Consider the following 16420-nt stretch of genomic DNA (forward strand, 5'->3'; position numbering starts at 1 on the left):
GTCCCTCAAGTACAGTCGAGGGCAATGCAGTCAATCTTGCATGAGTAAAAGCACGTCTATATTTTAGAATTGCTATGTTATGCAGATAGGGGGCCAGAGAGTCGAAATGGGAAGGTGGAAAATAGTCATACCATGGGCAAAATTTGCTTATTGAGGCCAAGTTGTTCTGACACTCGATATCATTTAGGCGCTGACAAATTAGACTGTTTGGCTTTACTGAAACCCAAAGTGAGTAGCTGCTGTGGTGATAAACCACAAGTGAAGTTTTTGATAGACAATTTTAGTCCAGGCGTTCTATTTAGATTAATAGCAGGCTGTGTTCTGAAGTTAAACAGTGATGTGCCTCATGACATTTGCGAGGGACAGAGGTGAGTATGGATACACTTGAGCCAAATTTCAGTGAGTCTTTGGCTGGTTTGAACCCAAGTCTTTGAAATTCAAGGCCGCAACTGCTGAACAAGTTAACAGAGGACTCAAGTGAGGTGTGGTAGAACATCTGCTTTTCATGCAGAAGGTTCCAGATTCATTCTCCGACATCTCCAGACAGGACAGGGAATATTCATTGCCTGAAACCCTGAAGTCATTGCCTGTCAGTGTAAACACTGAGCTTGGTGAACCAATGGCTTGACTCAGTAAGGCAGCTCCTTATATTTCTATGATGGGTACTGAGAAAAAATGAGGAGATACAGTGGTACCTCGGGTTAAGTACTTAATTCGTTCCGGAGGTCCATTCTTAACCTGAAACTGTTCTTAACCTGTAGCACTACTTTCGCTAATGGGGCCTCCTGCTGCTGCCGCGTCGCCGGAGCACGAATTCTGTTCTCATCCTGAAGCAAAGTTCTTAACCTGAAGCACTATTTCTGGGTTAGCGGAGTCTGTAACCTGAAGCGTATGTAACCCGAGGTACCACTGTATAAGCATGCCAAGGGGAACCACAAATTTTATGCAGAAGTAAATACAATCTTGAGGGGGCAACTCTACTTTTTCTGCCTTGAATGGATTCATGTCCCTTGCCCACGTCTTGTCACACTATATTTATAGACTTATTAACATGGTCTTTATAAAGATCTCACCAATCTTGTGTGTGTGTGTGTGTGTGTGTGTGTGTGTGTGTGCATGCGTGCACAAACCTCTTCAGAAATGGGTGGATAGCCATGTTGGGCTCTCAGAACTTTCAAAAAATTCAAACATTTTCAAAATAATTCCATATCATTCATATTCAGTGAAAGCTTCCTTTCTCTGTTTAATAATGTCTTTTTAAATACATGTTGGGCCCCATAACAACTGTCAAGAAAGAAACAACATATATCTGATGTGAATTTAAAGGAAACTGTTGTGGTTATACTTTTAGAAAGGGCTTGCCACTGTGTTTGCCATTTATATTCTCAATGGAGTTTTGCAGTTTGTCTGAAGACGAATTTCAAAGAATTTGTCCTTTCATACTCTGTCTTTATTCTTTTTTTCTAGTTTAATAGTATACTTTTTTGTACATATATCTTTATTTTGTTTTTAAAACCCTGGATTAATTCTCTGTAGCGTAAGGCATGGAGACTTTTTCCTCTGTCAAATATAATAGCTTTCCACTGAAAGTTCGAATTTGCATTCATCCTAGACAAAATGTGAAAATGATCCCAGACTTATTGACACACCGAAGAAGAAATATAAAATTGATCATGATTGTCTTTAAATCTTGGCACACCAGGTACTGCAAAATTGACAGGCAACGGTTCAAAGAAATAATAATGTTGTATTGGATGGATTAGTTTTTGCAGTAAGCTGCCATTGTGAAGTTATTGTTGGAGCGATTGTTCATGTTGTGAAGGAATCATTTCAAACAAAGATAATTGACATAGGCTTTAGGGATCACTGTGAAATACAAAGTGATATGGACATACTTCTGATTAGCTTGTTCACAGTTGTATTGCAACTTTATCTGAAGGAAGTCCAGCTGGAATCAACGTATGTATGAATTTTTAGTTTCATAGAACGCAAATAAAATTTTCCTGGTGCTCACACCAAGCTTAGAGCTGTAGAACTGGAAGTACTCCTCCTCCATGAAGAAATATTCAGCCTTTAAATGTTCCCCTTAAGGTAATTTAGCATTGTAAGTGATTCTGATACTTAGAATGTCCATCCTCTAGCAAAGAGTTGATCAAGGTAGAACTAAGTGATCCATGCTTTGAGTGATCCAATACTCTCCAGGCAACTCTGTGGGTGGTAAAATGAAAAGACATATTTCTTAAAATTCTTTTTGAAGAGGGAGAAGGGGGGGGGTGGAATCCTCCAACAGCCCCTCCCCCAAATGTTGAAAAAAAACAACCCATGAGATATCTTGGTTCTTAATGTTCAATGAAGGTCCATTGTTAGCTCATATTGCTGGAGGAATGAAGCAATGGGCTAAGACAGCAACACTGAAATAGAAGAGATAATCTCATTACCAAAGTGTTGTGACATTTCGGCTTGTCTTGAAAAAGGTGTTTATTGCCCAGTTGTGGTTCTTGAATTATTTCTAATGGGCTAAGATGGCTTCCTATCTGCTTTCCATGGCTTTGTACCCTGAGCGGATGCATATGGGGCTGTTTCATTGTGATTGCTCGCAGACCATTATTTTTAAAATCACAGATAAAGTGATTTCATATACCCCTCCATTCAAATTTCTAAACAGCACGAAGCATTAAAGCTGCAATCCTAACCCCCTTATCTGGGAGTAAGTCCCATTAAACGTAATAGGATTTACTTCCAAGTAGACACTAGTTAGGCTTGTGCTATAAATTAAAAGCAGGCTTTGTCAAACTCAAGGATTTGGTATGGGGACAGAGGATGATAATCCCCAACATGAAATAAGAGCTTTTGATCATAGGGTATTTCGTTTCTACTTTATTAAATTAATGAATTAAAGAAGAAGTGGGAAATATCAAGCTGCGAAATGGAAGAAAAATGACTGGACATTTTAAAATGAAAGGAAGAGTGAGAATCAAAGTTAGAATTGGAGCCTTGGCTCTACAAAGAACTAAAGCTTATTGAAAAGGATGGTCCTAAGTCACGTTGCTCAAGTAAACTCAACACCTGCGTTTGGTAGCTGGGAAAAAACAAAAAAACCAAATTCAGCCAGATACACAGAAGCCAATGGGTGTACTAGCATCTATTTAAAATATTGACCTACAGGGTGGGAAGTCCCTGTATAGCAACTATCATTTGAAGTGGTGTGATGAAAAGTGAAATATAATCCTAAAGCTAATTCACACAGCAAGTCAAAGAAGTGGTTCTCAAATGAGTTTTTTTTTTTACTCTCATCAATAAAAGGTAAAGGGACCCCTGGCCATTAGGTCAAGTCGTGACCGACTCTGGGGTTGCGGCGCTCATCTCACTTTATTGGCTAAGGGAGCGGTGTACAGCTTCCAGGTCATGTGGCCAACATCACTAAGCTGCTTATGGTGAACCAGAGCAGCTCACAGAAACGCCGTTTACCTTCCCACCGAAGCAGTACCTATTTATCTACTTGCACTTTGATGTCCTTTCAAACTGCTAAGTTGGTAGGAGCGGGGACTGAGCAACAGGAGCTCACCCCATTGCGGGGATTTGAACCGCCAACCTTCTGATTGGCAAGTCCTAGGCTCTGTGGTTTAACCCACAGCGCCACCCACATCCCGTCACTCTCATCAATAGGTTGGAGCAAAAAACCTGCAGTCCACCCCAGCTGAGCTATGAAAGCCATGTTTACTTAATCCATCATATGATATTTGCAATTATTTAAGAAACCTTGGGATGTGAATTGGTCCAGGGTAAATCTGGAGACTTGGGGTATTTAGTGGTTTGTGTTTATTAATATCTATGTCGAGCTGAACAGTGGATGAATAGATCTGTTTTTTGTAATTACTGGTGTTAAAGAGCTATTCTCCTTGTGGTGCACAGAGGGAGCTCTTTGGCATCAAACTAAAAAGGAGCTCTTGCTTTGTAGTTCCTATAAACACATTTCAGTAAGGAAGTATTAGCATTACATATACATACTTAAGAATCAAACTGTCTCAGAACACCAACTCACAAGAGAACCAGCAAGTTTTACCCTGCATATATGCACTGAGACTGGCAAGCTTTGTTCCTTGTCAATTTCACCTCTACAGTGCTTCCAACCACACACACACACACACACACATACACACACACGTGTCAACAAGCACAATACAGTGGTACCTCAGGTTACATACGCTTCAGGTTACAGACTCTGCTAACCCAGAAATAGTACCTCGGGTTAAGAACTTTGCTTCAGGATGAGAACAGAAATCGTGCTCCGGCGGCACAGCGGCAGCAGGAGGCCCCATTAGCTAAAGTGGTGCTTCAGGCTAAGAACAGTTTCAGGTTAAGAACGGACCTCTGGAACGAATTAAGTACTTAAACCGAGGTACCACTGTAGTTTGTGCAAACATGTACCAACAAAAACTAAATTGGATGGAACCAGAAACAAGATGGTCAAGGGTACTTGTGCATGCAGTAGAACTAATATCTGCATTGGATATCCTTAAATTAAATTTTCAACAGCCTCTCTCTCTCCTTCTCTCCATAATCATTTAGACTCTCAGCCAGCTTCAGGATGTAGATGAGATAGAGAGTACAAGAGGTTAGGAAGGCAATAGTGTCTTTCTACTGCTGATGCTTCCTTTGGGATGGCTGTCTTATACTTCGCAAACTGACACTAGACAAAAGGCTAAAGGGGTTAAGGAGCAAAATGAGGGACATAGCAAGCTAAGTTCCTACAGTCATTAAAATCTATGTCAGCTCTCTCAAATCCTATGTCTCATTTCTAAAATGAAGCATAAGTTTGTGTGTGTGTTTTTCTTTTAGATTATTTTTCTTTTACTTAACAAAATAAAATCTTAATTGAGACATCAGATATTGTTAATTCAGAGTGACTGCATTTGGAGAAATTGTTTTTGTCATTAAGGCCTTATCACCAGCGCTGGTGATGATTCAACCAGTCACACACCGTTCAACAGATTGCAGACTGAAAATGTCATGCACAAGACTGAGGGGAGGATGTGCATATTATACACAAGAGACCTTGTGAATGGTTGGATTCTTAGTGAATCCACAGAAGGAGATGAGCTCTCCCCTGTTCATTGGCAATGAAAAATATAGGTATAAAAAGAGAATTCCTTGGATGCCAAGATCCAGATGTGGGGCAAGTACACTTTGCTAGGAGAACCCCAGCTGAGATTTAAAATCACAAAATATGCTGCAAAGTAAAGTGTGGCAATATAGGCTGTTAGATCTTTAAAATATGCCCTTGTGAGTTCCTTCCAAAGTTTCCCACTTTCCCTGCATAGGAAAAGACCACACATTTGGAAAGCTAAAATCTGTTTACTTACAAACTCCCCACAAGTCAAATTCATGTGCTCTTCCATACAGCATTCAGAAAACACAGGCAGTAAGACTTGGGCTCATTACAGTGGTGAAGGTTGCCAAATTATTGGTATAGGAACACAAGAATGTCTCGTAGAAGGCCATGTGATCTGAGCTTGGATCAACCAGCCCACATGCCTTTCCACACCAGAGTTCCCATGTGGACCGAAGGAACAATAGGCTTGACTTCTGTTATGAATAGGATCCAAAATGCAGCAGTCTGATTGGTCCTAGAACAATAGGATTCAGAATGCAGCAGTCTGATTGGTCTGCAGGAGCCACCCAATCCAACTCCAGGTGGAAGTGAATCTGCAACCTGATTGGCCTACAGGAGAATCCTGGAATTAGCCAATAATGTGGGGCCCATTGTGTAAATAATGTATATAAAGCAGACATTCTGGGGGAACTTCCATTCCTCCCTACTATGAGCTGAATAAAGAGCATGGAATCCACACTCGACTCAAAGTATATTTCAACTTCCTTTTCCTGAAGGTGGGGGGGCGAAGTGACCTAACTAAGACTGGCATTAACCCGTTCATGTATTAGTTAAGCTAAGTTATATGAAACTGCTTGTCCTACATTCCCCCCCCCCCCCTATTCTGGTTAACTGTATAGCAGCCCCCACAACTTTCCCATGGGTCTCAATGGGGTGAATAGATAACAATCCATGAAAATATTTGCAGGTGAAGGGGGCATTGTCCTCAGAGGAGTTTCATCCTCCAAGATCAGTTACTCCTCCCAAACTTTTAAAATGTAAAGGGTCACCACTTGTTATCAAAACCATCCATTCAGGATTATTCCAATTCTCTTCCACCATTCTCTCTCAGCCTAGCCCTATCCACCTGAAGGGTTCTGTGTGCATATGACTGCTGCCAAAATTTCATGGCAGCATGTAGACCGCTTTTGAACCCTATTGTGTGTTTGCGGGACAGGGGGGTGGGGGGAGAAGGGGAATAGTCTGGCAGCATTTCAAGCCCCCGACATTTTCCCCCCTCAAATGTACAGGGAATCTACCATTTAGTCATCTACTCCTGCGCTGTCTTCCTGCTGTTAATACTCCCTGCACACTGCAAACCCTCCTTGCTAATATAAAGAGTGATTTACAAAGCAGGTGAAAACTGCATGAAATGTTTATGGGAATATGAGCTAGTGAGAGACTAAAGAGATTTATGGCCGAGGTGTGTGTAAGCAATATGAAAGGGAATACATTTCCCTAACATTCATATAGGCACAAGAACATAGGCATTGTCGTTCTGGGACCCGTCCGAGTCCATCTTTTCAGGACAGCGGCCACCTAGATCTGCTTCCAGATATTTCAGATATTCATAAACAGGACAAAATGGATAAGAGCTCATGATCTTTGTTCCCAGCATCAGCGTCAGCAGCAGAGTATCTTTTTCTTCTTCCTATTTTCCATGTTTTATTCATTGTCTTCTGTCTGAATATCGAAATAATTGTTGCCTTGGGATGAAGTCTATGAAAAGGGGACTCTGCGGGTTCAGTTGGATTCCAACAGCCCTGTAGCAGCTATGAAACATCTGGCATTGACAGTCATCCCAAGGTGTTTTGCTGTCTCAGGAAGAGCGCAACATAGCACCTCTAGTCAATGTCCAGAAGTCTGGTAGTTGTATCTTACAGTGCTCTGGTAGTTGTATCTTACAGTGCTCTCCATTGAAACTGGAGGCAGGAGGCTACTTTAGGGAGTTCAGGGCAGCCCTCAAGTCCTCTAACACGTTGCTGCTGATCCCGGCCACCCAGCCTTTGCCACCTGAGGTGGCTACCTCACGTTGTCTAATGGTAGGGCCAACCATGGATATTATCTTCTTTTACCCATAATATAGGGACGTGGGTGGCGCTGTGGGTTAAACCACAGAGCCTAGGACTTGCTGATCAGAAGGTCAGTGGTTCAAATCCCCACAATGGGGTGAGCTCTCATTGCTCGGTCCCAGCTCCTGCCAACCTAGCAGTTCGAAAGCACGTCAAAGTGCAAGTAGATAAATAGGTACCACTCCGGCGGGAAGGTAAACGGCGTTTCCGTGCGCTGCTCTGGTTCGCCAGAAAGCGGCTTAGTCATGCTGGCCACATGACCCGGAAGCTGTACGCCGGCTCCCTCGGCCAATAAAGCAAGATGAGCGCCGCAACCCCAGAGTCGGTCACGACTGGACCTAATGGTCAGGGGTCCCTTTACTTTTACCTATAATATGTTTGCATAAACCTGTTGTTTCCTTAATTCCCATCTTTCAGTTCCTGGTTCGTTTCTGATTGTAAGCATTTGAAGCTCCAATAAATGTTCTAATTCATAAAGCATTTCTGTGTCAGGTCCTCAGCTTAATTGGTTGCTGGTCTGGTAGAAGCAATTGGCTTTAGCCATTAAAGGCCTATACAGCTTGGGACCTGGATATCTAAAGGGCTTCTTACTTCTATAGTGTAGACTCTACATGAGCATTCCAAAATATTGAGATCGTCTACACTGGTCCTAATACAGGTACTTGCATCTTCTGTAGAGGTGGGAGATAACAAGAGGGAGAGGACATGCTTCGTGGTGCAAGTCGTTTCCAAGAGACACTGGCCTGGAGCCCATTTTCAGCAATTTCCCTTTGTTCCTTTTAGTTTTTTTATATTCAGCTTTGAAACTTTAATTTTGCTGACTTCTCCAACTCCACCCCCCATCTATTTGCTGCTTTTACTTCCTGTGCATTGTAATTGATTATGCATTTCTATTGCTTTATCTTTTAATTGTGAAACACTTTGAGAGTTCCGACTGAACTGAAGGACAGGAAATTAAATTGTATGAAAATAAATAACCTTAAAAAAATACTTAGATGTAGACACAGCTATTGCTTTTCTAAAAATGGCATTATCACGTGGTTTTAGAAAAAGTCAGGAGGTGTACATAGAGCAGGAGAGGCAGACAGAGGAGGGCAAAAATATAGGTCTCCCCTGGAGAGAGTGTGGCACCTGAGAATGTGAAGGAACCAGCTACCCATTGGGAAGAGAGGGTTGGTTGCCTAGAAAAGGGAGGGGAAAGATTGCAGCAGTTCAGGATTGGTTTCAGCAAGAAAAACAAAAGGAGAGAGAATGAAGAGAAGTAAAAGAAAGCGCCTTTGCTGTTAGACTGCCTAGGAGAGGATTCAGGAGCTGGGAAGAGAGTATAATCACTGCCCTGAATGAGATTAGATTAGTGATCTCTGCTTGGTTCAATCTATGGCTTGCTCTGTAATGGAGCAAGGAAGCCATGCACCCTGGGACCAAGAGAGGCCTCACCATCTGACCACTGCCACTTTGCACAGAATACTCAAGAAGACCAGAGCACATAAAAGTATTCTCAGTTTGCATGTTCTACTTCTTTCAGCCCCCCCCCCCCCAAATCATGGAGCTAGCAGTTGGGACAAAACAATCTGAAGATTATTAGGCCTCACCCACAGAATTCAATGCCCACAAATGAGAGAGGGTATATTGTAGGAATGGATTTAGACATCAAGAGATTATGTATTGCTTAGTTAATATCTTTCCATGCTCACATTAGTGAGATCAGCAGACTACCCATCCTTTGCCGCTTAAGCTTAGAAGCTAAGACAAGGTTGATACAACCTTCTAGAAACAATAATGCAGGATTCTTTAAGGCAGACTGAATTCCCCCTGGTATTATCCATTTTCTCCACCTTAAAAACAACAATCCCCCACACATTGTTTTGTGAAGAAATAAAAGCAGTATTTACTTACATAATCTAGGTCTTGAAGCAGCAATTACAGTAGCAAAATGAAGGCTGGCTTATAACTGCTATCTGAGCTGCAAAGCTAAGAGATGCACAAGTGATACTTACCTGGCAGGGGAGACACCTTGATCAAGAGATGCACGAGTGGTCGGTTTGGAAGCATGATGAAGAAAGAGGAGGCTACTCAGACATGAAGGAAGTATGTAGTGTTACAGCTTTCTGCCAAGACAGACAAGAAAGCAATTTCACAGAGTTCTCTAGCAATTTTTTTTCAGGATAGCTCTGCGAGCCTCAGCCCTTTCCAGTGCCAATCTGGCAAAGCGTGAACTGTTGGTTTGACTGCAACAATGCCCCACATGTCTATAGGATGGGTGGTCATTGGCCAGGCATATCATCTGGCACCTTGCACTGGGGCAGCATGCCATCCTGTAGTTAGGTTTGGAGAAGAAGATCTCATTCCCTTAAAATCTTCAGAGGCCTATTGAGATCATCCCTCTATGTAGACCTGCTCATGCATGGGTTCTGTACATCAAGGAGGGCAAAGAAGGGTCACACTGGGATTATTATTTCACTTGTGTATGTAACAAATATTTTATTTAGATTGACTAATTCCATGTTTTAAAGATTTCAAGTCTCCATTGTTTATTTGCTGTTGAATTAACTATATTGCCACTATGCAAGCGACTTTTCAGTATCAACAATGTGCCTTTAATTGCTGAAAAGAGTTTTCTACTTATTAACTATATTTCAAATGAGGCAGCTGAAAAATTGAGTTTCTTAAAAAATAGATTATTATGCAGTTTAATGTGGAGATATAATACTAATTAAACTTTTAAACAAATTAGCTAAAATTAACTCCGGAGATTAGAAATTAATCTATCTGAAATGGCTGTGGTCATCACCATAAGACTCCCAACCACCTGAGGCCAAATACAGCATACTATTATAATATGGACAGAAATCTTAATTTTTTTAACCTGTTCCCAGCTGCAGAATACTTTACAGATCACAGAGAAAACTGCCTCCTCTCCTTAGTTAATTAGACCAACATTAATTTTCTAGCCTTGGGTAGTCATAACTTTGATGGCAATATGTTAAATAACTACATGGAAACGCTCCAGGTAGATTTGTGGTCATAATCCATCCGAAGTTAAGATCACCTGCGTTTCAGTAATTTCAAAGCAAAAGAGCTACTTGCATTGACTGAAATCAATGGTACATAAAAGCAAAACTTGACTATATTGTTCTCTGATTCAGGGTGGAGTTTAATCGAGTTCAAATCATCTTTAATAAAATAGCAAGCACTTTGTTGCACAAGTAGAAGCCCTCACACAGGGCTTGCACTGATAGAACACATTAGATTAATCCTGCCCCAAGTTTACGGCTGTATAAAATCCAAATCCCATAAAATTAAAATTAAATCCATTAAACATTTCAAACATATACACCCATCCCAAAATACCCAAACCACCATAAAGGAAAAGAAAAATAACCCAACTAGCTCTAAAAACACAGCATCCAGCACCCAAGAACATGCTGGGAATTTTTTTTTAGGCCCTTATGAAATTAATGAGGGATGGGGCCTTCATGGTATCGCTTGGAATTGAACTCTATGCTCATAAGGTTGCGTAACTAGGCTTATTCACTTTGAAGAAATGTGTGAGCTCGTTGTAGACCTCCCTTTGCGAGGGCTAAACTTTCTTTCATACTGAAGCAAATGTGGAAGCCTTTACAACTGGAAGCACTATGTGGATCTGGAGTCAGCAACCCCATAAAAGATAGTTGAACTGGAATTCTTGGGTGCAATTATAAATTCTAGCAATAAAAATCCCCTGATTTGAGCCACATAGGGCACTCTTCAGCTTTATTTGTTTGGGTATAAATTAGCAAATTTGGTGAGGCAGACATCATTCCTGAAAAACACTTTGATTGCATCAATATTCACCCTTTAAAATCATGGGAAACAGTATGTTCGATATATGATTTCTACCCCAGTGGGGAGTTTCCCTATGACAGAGTGTAGGATCATGGCAATGAAAATATTGAATAGATTTGGGGCAACAACACAACCCTGTTTAACAGATGAAAAGCTCTTCCATCTGGGCAGGCTGAAAGCAAAGAGTAAGGTTACCATAACTTCCATCATAGAGCTTCAGTATGCTGATGACAACGTAGTGTGCGCACGTTCAGAGGATGACCTCCAAACCATGCTAAATATCTTTGCAGAAGCTTACAAAAAGATTGGCCTGTCACTCAACATCCAAAAAACCAAAGTGCTGCACCAACAAGTACAAAATAATCCCTCTGCAGCACCACAAATCCAACTCAATGGTGTAACGTTGGAAAATGACGATCACTTCTCCTACCTGGGCAGTTATCTTTCCACAAGGGTCAACACTGATGCCAAAATCCAGCATCGCCTGAGCTCTGTGAGTGCAGCTTTCTCCTGATTGAGTTGCAGAGTCTTTGAGGACCAGGACATTCACAGAGAAACCAAAATGCTTGTTTACAAAGCTATTGTACTACCAGCCTTACTGTATGCTTTGTGAAACATGGACCACCTACAAACGCTACCTCAAACTTCTTGAAAGAGTCCATCAACGGTGTCTCTGAAAAATTTTACATGTCACTTGAGAGGACAAGTGAACTAATATCAGTGTACTGGATGAAGCAAAGATCACCAGTGTTGAAGCAATGATTCTTCAACATCAACTTCGTTGGACTGGTCGTGTTGTGTGGATGCCTGATGATTGTCTTCCAAAGCAACTACTCTATTCTGAACTTAAAAATGGAAAGCGTAATGCTGGTGGTCAACGAAAAAGGTTTAAGGACTGTCTCAAGGGAAATCTAAAAAATGTAGTATAAACACCGACAACTGAGAAACACTGGCCTGCAAGTGCTCCAGTTGGAGAACAGCTTTTACCAAAGGTGTCATGGACTTTGAAGACACTTGAACTCAAGAGCACAATGGAGAAACATGCTAAGAGGAAGACATGCTTGGCAAATCCACACTCCCGCCTGGGAACCAATGTCCCCACTGTGGAAGGACGTGTGGATTCAGAATTGGCCTCCACAGTCACTTACGGACTCATTGTTGAAACCGTGTTTATGGAAGACAATCTTACTAAGCTGCAAGTGATTGCCAAAGAAGAAGAAGAAATGGTATGACATCACAATGCTGCACAAATATTCGTATTAGCAGCATTACACTACTTAACACAAAAGAGAAGAATGGAAAGGAAGACAATGTAAATGATAAGTCCCTGGAATGAGGAGACTTTCTAGCACTGCTGAATATATATATATATATATATATATATATGTTGGGTAGTTTCAGCTCAGTTATTTAAAATCAAAACTGTATGCTCCAGCTTCAGTACTATTTAGAAAATACATTTAATAATAAAGGCAATTGTGAATTCATGCTATAGCTCCACGTTATGCAGAACCAGTAGAAATGGCTGTCCCATGGCTTTTTATCTCAAGCCTGGAGCATCTTATTAGGAGAAGATCCATTCTCAGATAAATGTACAATCTATGATTCAGAGGAGTTCCACATCAGGCCAATAGTTAAAATGATCTTGAGGGTTATCCTGCCTCTTTGTGCAGCCCATAACTAGTAAATTAGATAAAGTTCCAATTTCCACATATTTCAGGGTTAGAGGGGGTGGGGAATAAATCCAATAAGTGTCATCAGCCTCTGGGAAGAATTGAAAAGTACCCAAATATAATTGAACATCTAATTTTATTTTTTGGCAGTCGTGTTCTATCCGGATTAACACTAAAAGCATATATCTGCTCCCGTAATTAAAGTGGCGATACCAGAAAACAAGGGACAAAGACAACAGTGGTGTTCCTAAGGAAAAGGTGAGCAAAACTACAGCGCTGACCTGTCATGGGAAGATGATAGATAGATATAGATAGATAGATGAAGATAGATAGATGAACATGAAATATTAAATATATAGCTATCTGAGGAAAGGACTGTGTTGTAGGAGCTGCCCTGTCCTTCTGGCTTGGTTTGTCAACAGCTCTGCCCTCAAATCTGATGCCAGGAGATGGGAAGAGTGCTTCTGAGGGGAATGGGGTTTTTAAAATAAAAAATAAATCAAGGGCAATACACCCCAAACTGCCACTGACCTCAGTGAGATGTGGGTGCTCTTGCACTGTCATCCTAATAAAATTCAGAAAGATCAAATCTGTTTTGTTAGACTGTTCTTTGTGAAGGTCTTGAACCCCTGGCCTACCTGGCAGCAAGTCAGTACATCAAGTTCCCAGCCCAGGTCAATCCATGTGTCCAAAATCCCTCAGAGATCCTAGCACACCCAAGCTGAGACCCACCAAGAGTTGAGCAGACCCAGCACCTCAGTTCTGCTTCCCTTTTAAACTTTGTGTGCTGATTGCAGCATCTGGGCTTGATGAGGCAGGTGACCCTCACCTGTTCCGAGCCTACAGTGCTCCAGCTGAGGGGTATGTTTGTGTGCAAGCAGTTAACCTTGCCTGGTGTGCAAAATAGCCTGGCACTGGCACCAGTTGTAGATTATGCCATCAAAATTTCAATTGCCGGGCTGCTTGAAATCATGGGTTCTGTACAATTCTTGCGACAGCTTAATGAATGAACTACAGTGGTACCTCAGGTTAAGTACTTAATTCGTTCTGGAGGTCCGTACTTAACCTGAAACTGTTCTTAACCTGAAGCACTACTTTAGCTAATGGGGCCTCCTGCTGCTGCTGCGCTGCCAGAGCCCGATTTCTGTTCTCATCCTGAAGCAAAGTTCTTAACCTGAAGCACTATTTCTGGGTTAGCGGAGTCTGTAACCTGAAGTGTATGTAACCTGAAGCGTATGCAACCTGAGGTACCACTGTATTGTGCCACACACAAATAAAACTTGATCTAGTTCCGCCTGCCTCAGAAGTTGGACAGGAGAGGATGTTTTCTGTGGCAGCCCCAAAGTTGTGGAATAGGCTTCCTCAACCTCGGCCCTCCAGATGTTTTTGGCCTACGACTCCCATGATCCCTAGCTAGCAGGACCAGTGGTCAGGGATGATGGGAACTGTTGTCTTAAAACATCTGGAGGGCTGAGTTTGAGGAAGCCTGTTGTGGAATTTCCTCCGCAAAGAGGTACGTCTGGCTTCTTCATATTGTTTAGCATTTGGCAAATCATTGTAGATTTGGAAGGGACCCTGAGGGTCATCTAGTCCAAACCCCTGCAGGGCACAAATCACAAGATTGCTTCCTTCGCTGGTGTGCTGAAGACACACTTCCTTACGCTCACCTTTTGACACATGAGACGTGCATTTTCAGGATCCGCCCTATTCTTGTGGCTGTAATCTGTTTCTGCCTGAATTTAAAATCATTGTAACCCACTCTGGGACCTGCTGGTGTAGGGCAGGAATTAATTTAACAAGAACAGAAATATGTTGTTTTATATTCTGGAGGCCGTGCAAAATGTTTGATGCATGATAGACCTTTCAGAATCACCAGCCTAACACGTAATAGCTTCAATCAAGTGCAGAAAAGGGGGGGGGGAACCACACACACACAAAAACCACCATATAAATTCATTCTCTCTGTATACTTGGTCAAATCTGACCTTTGCAAATTATGTCTGTAAAAACATTTTGTATACATTATGGAAAAGTGTGGGTATATTGATACAAATTAGACTGCAAATGCTTCTATCCCTCAAGAAACGGCCATTGTACAAAATGCTGCCTAGCTTGACTTCCTAAACTACCATATAAGAACCTCCTGGCTGTGAGCAGAAGAGATTATAACATTTTTAATCAAGGAAAAGAAGCACTTGCAAGCAAAAAGCACAAATTGATTTTCGAACCTCCAAAATGATACACAGCAGGAATAGAACAAACTGATTTTCTCCTTCTCAAAAAAAATAATATAAAAAAATGCTAGCATGTGAAGGATTTTATTATTATTACTACTATTACTATTACCTTTCTCACTTTTCTTGTTGGCAAGGAAAGATTCAATTTAGGAAAAGGTGCAACAGGATGAATACCGGGACAGATCTATGACACCAACATGCTAGCACCAGCCCATATTTTCTCAGGGTTTCCAAGCAAGCTATTTCACCTTGCTTGATTGTATTGTAGCATTAGTATTCAGCCCACACTGGAAGGAAGCAGAAAGGGCAATGTTAGAGTTTCCATTGTGCTTGTTTGTGAATTGAAGCATAAGCTGACATTCTGTAGTAGAGCAGGAAAATGCAAGCAACACAGTTCATAAACTAGCTTTCTTGTGGGTCTACCACTTGAAATCGTTGTTCTATGATGCCTTCTTGCTCAATACATCTCCTTGCTTTTATTTTGCCTTCTCCAGATATGACTTCCCTGACTTGGTTTCGGTTTTGGTCAGCTAAATATGCCCTCCAGCAGCCAATGGCTCCTTTCCCCGCCAAGCAACAATAAACCCAGATTGCTTCCTAAACTCCTACAGCTTCTCCTAATGGATGATAGGTATCTGGGCAGCAGGGGCTTGCAGGGTAAATCAGAATTGCCCTCTGTCTTGTGGTTACCATTTAAATAAAAATATGCGTGATTCAGTCATAGATGTCTTGCTTGCTCAATTAGCTGTGCCATAAGTCTCAGATGGAGGAAATACTTCTAAGTCCCTTGGGATCTACAAGTGAATCATGGCCTGACCTAAGGTGGTTTGCAGCAGCAACACAATCTCTGTACGAATTCTGTGGTGTAGAATAAAAAGTGAGTCCCCAAAGGCATATCTGGGCTAGAGGTGGGTCCCTGGTCTGAAGATGTTGAGGATTATTGCTCTAGTACATGTGGCTACAGCTATTATTTATCCCTTGTGTAAGAAAAATCTACAGTGGTACCTTACAAGACGAATGCCTCGTAAGACGAACAACTCGCAAGACGAAAGAGTTTTTTGTTTTTTTAATTGCTTCGCAAGACGAATTTCCCTATGGGCTTGCTTTGCAAGACGAAAACGTCTTGCAAGTTTGTTTCTTTTTTTGAGCCTTTTTTGAGGTTTTTGAAGACTTTGGTGATTTTTGAAGCTTTTCCAAAACTTCTTTTGCAGCCATTTGGTAAGTTAAACTTTTAAAACTTTTTTGGGGGGGTTTGGTTGGAATCTGTGCTTCGCAAGATGAAAAATTCGCAAGACGAAAAAACTCACAGAACGAATTAATTTCGTCTTGCGAGGTACCACTGTACTTTGACATCCAGTGGGAAGATAGAGCTAAAATAAAATCTGGAAGGTGTTTGGGTATTACAAAGCAGTATTTACAAGAAGTCTGCGCTCAGTTAGAATAGCGTGAATATCATCATCT

General features: G+C 41.5%; 1 long non-coding RNA gene across 1 annotated transcript in view; it reads left to right on the top strand.

The window, feature by feature from the left end:
* Positions 1-15978: 15978 nt before the first annotated feature.
* Positions 15979-16420, top strand: part of LOC310825730 — a 519499-nt gene continuing 519057 nt past the window's right edge. The window contains exon 1 of the long non-coding RNA XR_014555493.1: positions 15979-16088. This is a non-coding gene — a long non-coding RNA (uncharacterized lncRNA). The remainder of the gene's footprint in view (positions 16089-16420) is intronic.

The sequence above is a fragment of the Podarcis gaigeae genome (assembly GCF_964106915.1).
Source record: "Podarcis gaigeae genome assembly, chromosome: 10".
NCBI classification, from domain to species: domain Eukaryota; kingdom Metazoa; phylum Chordata; class Lepidosauria; order Squamata; family Lacertidae; genus Podarcis; species Podarcis gaigeae.